The sequence below is a fragment of the Nicotiana tabacum genome, chromosome 1, assembly GCF_000715075.1.
Source record: "Nicotiana tabacum cultivar K326 chromosome 1, ASM71507v2, whole genome shotgun sequence".
NCBI lineage: Eukaryota > Viridiplantae > Streptophyta > Magnoliopsida > Solanales > Solanaceae > Nicotiana > Nicotiana tabacum.
Genome location: NC_134080.1, coordinates 64,436,538 through 64,442,537, shown reverse-complemented (window position 1 = coordinate 64,442,537; position 6,000 = coordinate 64,436,538).

Sequence of the window (6,000 nt, the reverse complement as noted above, 5' to 3'; positions counted from 1 at the left end):
CTGGCTATACCGTGCTATTTTGTCATAAAAATTTGTATATTTGAGATTCAAGGGTATGGGCTCTATATATCTCTCAAATTGTATTTCCGCTGGAAGTTTTGGCCTAGTTCGTTCTCCCTTTGTTCTTTTATTTTTATTTTTTACTAAAATTCATTCACCCACTGGTATTTCTTTTGAAAAAAATTTAAACCTTGACAAGACTAAGCATATTGAATTGTTCTGCATTAAAATACTGAGTGAACAAAAAATAATTCAATAACTTACACTCCAAACGTTTTCATTTCCTGACTATTTAAAATGGAGATGTCTTATTTTCTTGAATGTGGAAAATGCTTCTTGGAATTTTGCTTATGAAGAATTTCTCTGTACAGTAAAGTAAAATCAGGAACTTTCCTTCTCTCTCTGCTTTAAATTATTTTCTTAATACCCGACATACCATAAAAAAAAAAACATTTCCGATATTATATTACGTATAACTCTCGAAAGTCATTGATATTTATTTGCTTTCATGAAAAGTAAAAAAAAAAAGTCAATTCTACTTTTGGTTTCGTGAATTTGTTCTTTGTTAGAACTTGCTGGAATAACAAGACAAAAAGATCTTGTCACTTAGCTTACATTTTTATTATATGTAATCTCTCAAAAATCATATCGAATGACCTACTTGTATTTATTTGTATATAAACAGACGAATGCATATAATTTAATGGCCCCTACGCTGAAATCATCAAGTTGTTTCCTAACTATGTATTGGGACCAACTCAACAGTATCCACTACTTATGAGACATACCTTTCGTTAAGCAATATAATTTTAAAAATTTGTATTTTGCTCTCTATTATTTGAGCAAATTTTTAGTTTGTCTTACATTTGAAATAGTATTACTTGTAAGGTTTCTATTAATAATTTGTTTTGTTGCTATTAACTAATATATTACCTGCATATTTATTGCTCCGTCCAAGAAAGGAAGAAAGATAAAATTGAAAAGCTATGTTTAATGCTTCGTTCTTGAAAAGAAGGGAAAAAAGGAAAACCAAGATTGTGCACTTCAAATTAATATTTCACCATTTTAAATATTCTTTTTGGTTTGTTTTAATTGTCATGGTTATTAAAAATAATTGATTCGAAATACTTATCATTTTAGAAAATCAAGAAGAATTAATTTTTCTATTTTTTTCACCCATACTTGTAGCTTAATTAGTTGTTGAAAGAGATTAATATAGTGAAAGCAAGAGCAAAAGTAAATTGAGTTAAATAATAAATAAGAACAATTCAGTCAAATTATCCTTTTAAGTAATATTTTCTTTAAGGAGAATACAAAAGTCAAACATTATAAGTAAAAAGAACATGAGGGAGTACTTGATTAAATGTTCATTAATCTTGATTGAACATAATGGCGTGTGAAACTGAGATGGCTTAACGACGACAAAACTCTAGCAAATCTTTCTGTTTATGTCTAGCTTAATCCCAGTTAAGTATTTTATTCTGCTAAAAGAGAATATAGACAAGATTTCTACGGTGCAATTGGGGTACAAGCACATAACCAGATATAAAAATAAAATTTAGGAATTAAACCTAGAGTGGTAGTCCTAAATGTTAGGAGAACGTTGTATGGGTCAAAAATTATCTTCAACATGTTTAATGCCTCATTTGTTTCTTTTTTAAGATTAAGACGTCTGAATCTGAATATATATTTAAAAATGAAGATGTGTATTAAGATTAAAACATCTGAATCTGAATACACATCTGAATATTTAGATGTGTATTAAGATCTAAATACTAAATAATAAAGACTGTTTGTTTTTTAAACATCTGAATATATAAAATTTATTTTTATTTAGAAATTAATAAATATAAAATTTAAATAAAATACTAATTAATCTAATGGTGGTGGTTCTAGGTAGTAGCTAGTGGTGATGGGTAGCGATAGCGATTATGATTGATGATGGTGGTGTGAATGGTGATAGTTAATAATGGTAGGCGGTGGTTGTGGTTGTGATTAAGGAAGATGATGGTGGGTGATGGTAGTTGATCACGCCCAACTATGTCTCCTTAGAGGTCTAGCGGTCATTGTAAATATAATCTGGTTTACAAGTCCGGAGTCAAATCCCACAGGGAATTAACCTGCTAATCACAACCAATAGTTTCACAAGAATTCAAGTAATCAACCTTAAGAAATATTAAATAATGGTTTGAGTGTTTACTAACTAAGAACAAAGTATTTAAAAAGTTGTAATTTTATCACTAATAAAACAAATATTGTAGACAAGATTGGAAAAGTCTAAGGATTTGATTTTCCCTATTATCGGAATCTCCCCCGCTACGTTTCCTATAAATTCGCCCAAGTATTCTCTACCGATCGTGAGTACGTTGAGTGACATAGCTCTCTCTCGAGCAACTACTACAATTTACTAGACGTATTCTCTTTAACTACGCTAGCTGACACTAATTCACCGCTCATTACGATCGCACCAAGGTTTCGTTATCTCTAATTCCGCCTTTAAACCCTCCTTATTGATCTCTCAAATACGTTAGGAGTGGTGCCAACTACCTAAATGCATACTCTATCTGGAGTAGTACACACTAAATAGGCACAGAAAATTGAGGGGCATTCAATTAACAATAATACTAATATAGTTGAACAAGTAGAGAAAAGTAAATGACACATGTATATTAAACGCAATGGAAAAATCATCCTTGAATTAGTTCCATCAAACCCTAGGTGAGAATTTAGCTACTCATAATTGTTTGCACAAATAAAAGATTAGAGTTCATAATAATGAAAAATTAGGAAGAAAGAGGAAAAAAACGTGAAGTTGAATCCTCCTCCTTGCTCCAAGCATGTTCTTGTCTCTCCCAAGTCCTCTCTCCCTTCAAAAAGTGGCTAACTCTCATATTTATATGTTTTAGAGTTTGTTTGGGCCGAAATTGTTTCTCCTAATTCGGCTTGGAAAAGTTGAATTTTTATGCCTCGGTCCCGGTCTAGCAAAGTGACCTTCGCTTTGTTGCCTGAGACTTTCCTGATTTCTTCTGCTTCGATCCGATCTGGCGAGGTGAACCTCGCTTCGCTGTCGGGGACTTTTCTTTTCAACTTTTTTTACCAATTTTTCTCCCATTTGATCCTTTTCCGCGCAAGTTTGTTCTTACACATATAAAATATATAATGAGCATATTTTCACTTCAAAAGTGATGTGAACTCATGCAACTCACACACGAAATAATACACAAACACACTCAAAACATGCACTTTTTACCCTTTATCACCATGCCACACTTAAACTTTTGCTCGTCCTCGAGCAACGTAAAACTAAGCACATAAGCAAGAAACACCTTTCAAAACATACTCAAGCATCACACCAATGACAGTGGCTTATATCAACGCTTAGATCCCAGCATATGTACTCTTCATACCTTTCCTCAAGTTTTAAACTCATGTCAAGATCATTTAAAATATGCATATGGTTCTTTCTAACATCCTCGCCTCAAAACTTGACTCTAATGCATTCCACACTATGACTCGCTCCTTGTGCCTACTCAAAAATCAAGGTCTCTACCAATCCTTTACAAACCATGTGCCCTGACCAACAAAACATAGAGAGAAAGTAGTCCACACACTCAAATATATGTTCAAGTATAAATTAAGGACTCTCAAATATAGAAATAATTCACTCGCTCTCACAAAGAAACTCTTATTCCACCCAAGTTCGTATCATAGGCTTGCCCATAGTGTAAGTCTCTACTAATTTAAGCTCGCAAAGTCTAGGATCAAGTAGGACTTTATAGGTTGTAATGTAGGCTAAAGGACGGGCAGGATATATTTGAGAAAATAGTGACTAACCCTCCTAAACACTTTAATACACTACACTTCTCTTTTAAGCACATTCTCATGACTAATTCAATGACTTGCCATGAAATTATACATATTTAAGCCCTTCTTCATTAAGCATGTCAACATATAGATACTCACTAGCCGAGAGAAAGATATGGAGGTATTTTTTTTCACTCTCCTTAATTTGGTATTTTCAGCTAGTACCTTTTTTTTACACAAGTGCACCTTGTCGGCCTCTCTATGGTTCCACACAAAAGCTACCCAATATCTTTTTTTTTATTCTTCTAGCTATTTAAGTACTTTCGGAGGTAAAAGTTCAACAAGATTTGATTAAAAACAAAAGGGGTTTGGCTTGTAATGTGGTTGCCAAAGAAAAGGTCCACAGGATCAAAAGGGGTGACTACGGATAATATTAGCATTGGTAGGCAAATAAGCTAAATGGTCAATCAAAAAAAGCCTATATCACTTCCCAAACTTAGAAGACTTAATCATTTCGCTTTGACTCACACACGGGGCAAGTTCTAGACTCACAATGATGGCACAGAGTATACTAAAATCTCACCTCATACAATGCACATGACTCACTTAGGACGGCTCGGGCCTGATACTCGAGTTAAAGCAACTAGCACAATCATCATAAACTTTCAGCACACAAAAATAAATCACAAGAGTCTAGAGATGAGCCTCGGTGTCAAAAGAAAGCCACACATATTGTCAAGGCATAACTATAGAGATCACAAAGAAAGTTCTTAGTTCAAATTATCCAGACCTAAGCCTTGATATAAAGCATATCAAAAGCACAAATTACTCAATCTCCTTCAAATTCCATTGTCAGTTCAACCAGAAAACAAAATGAAAGAGAAACAAAAAATAAATCTTTTTGTATTTTTCTTTAGGCTTTAGTCCCTCAAAAAACTGCCTAGGTAATCCATCTTCGGGAAAATTCCACAATCCTTTACAAAGTTTGAAAAAAAAGATCTACCCGGTTCAAGAAAATGGCATCCTCGAAAAAGAACCGTGGTTTAAATAAAACTTGGGATTAAGCCACTACCAAAAAAACTACTACAATTATACAATTACAATGTTTATAAGAGTGATCATGCAGTTCAAAATGTATCACTAGCAATTAAGCACATGCCACAAAAATTAAAGTCAAACACCCCACCCCACACTTAAGAATGTGCATTGTCCTCAGTTGTACAATATCACAGAAAAACAAATAAGCAAGATCAAAAGTAGAGTGGGTGTCAGAAACTCCCTCAAAAATTACTCGGGCCGAGGTGAGGACCGGTAGTGAACCTCAATCACAACGACTAGTCCTAGCTCCTCTGCAATAGTGCCATCAGTATCACTCAAATCAAATGTCTGGATCCCTTCTGCATCAGACTATTACTTGATAGTTATTCCATGATAATTAGCACATTTCAACAGCATGTGGGTAAGGCAACACCTCAGTTATGCATAAGTTGGTCGCGGATGATACTTGTCTTTGAAAAAGCGCAATCGAAGTTCATAAGACACCCAACTGCCACCCACACTTAAGATATGTTCGTATTGACAATAAATGTAGGTTAGCTACTCAGACTTCACTAAACCTCACCAAAAATAATTATTTGGACAAATCACCGAACACTTTATGTGCACAACTTTTGTTAAGCTCCATTTGGTTCAATTTGCCAATAATGTCATGACCTAGGGGAATGAGAGAGTTTAACTTTTTTTATTTTTTAAATTTTATAAACTAACTAGAAAACAGGAAAAAAAATTAAGAAATTAACTGGGGTCACGCCAGGACTATATGACCTGGAGACGCGCCCCTTTACCTGTTCAGTTTTGGTTAGTCCCGGTCTCGTGAAGCCATGGGCACTTCACTGTCCCTTCTTCTCTTTTTCTTTATCTTTGGCTCCCGATTTCGCTAAGCGAGACACACTTTACTGTCCCCAACAGTTTTCTCCTCAACATTCTCAGTCTCGGTCTTGCGAAGCTAGCTTCGCTTTGCTGCCTCCCCATGTTCCTTTTTATATATATATATATTTGTGACTAAATGACAACTAGAAGAAAATAAGAAACTTGGGTTGCCTCCCAACAAGCGCCCGATTTAATGTCGCGACACGACAAATTACAACATTACAATGGGTTGCCTCCCACAAAGCGCCCGATTTAACGCCGCGGCAC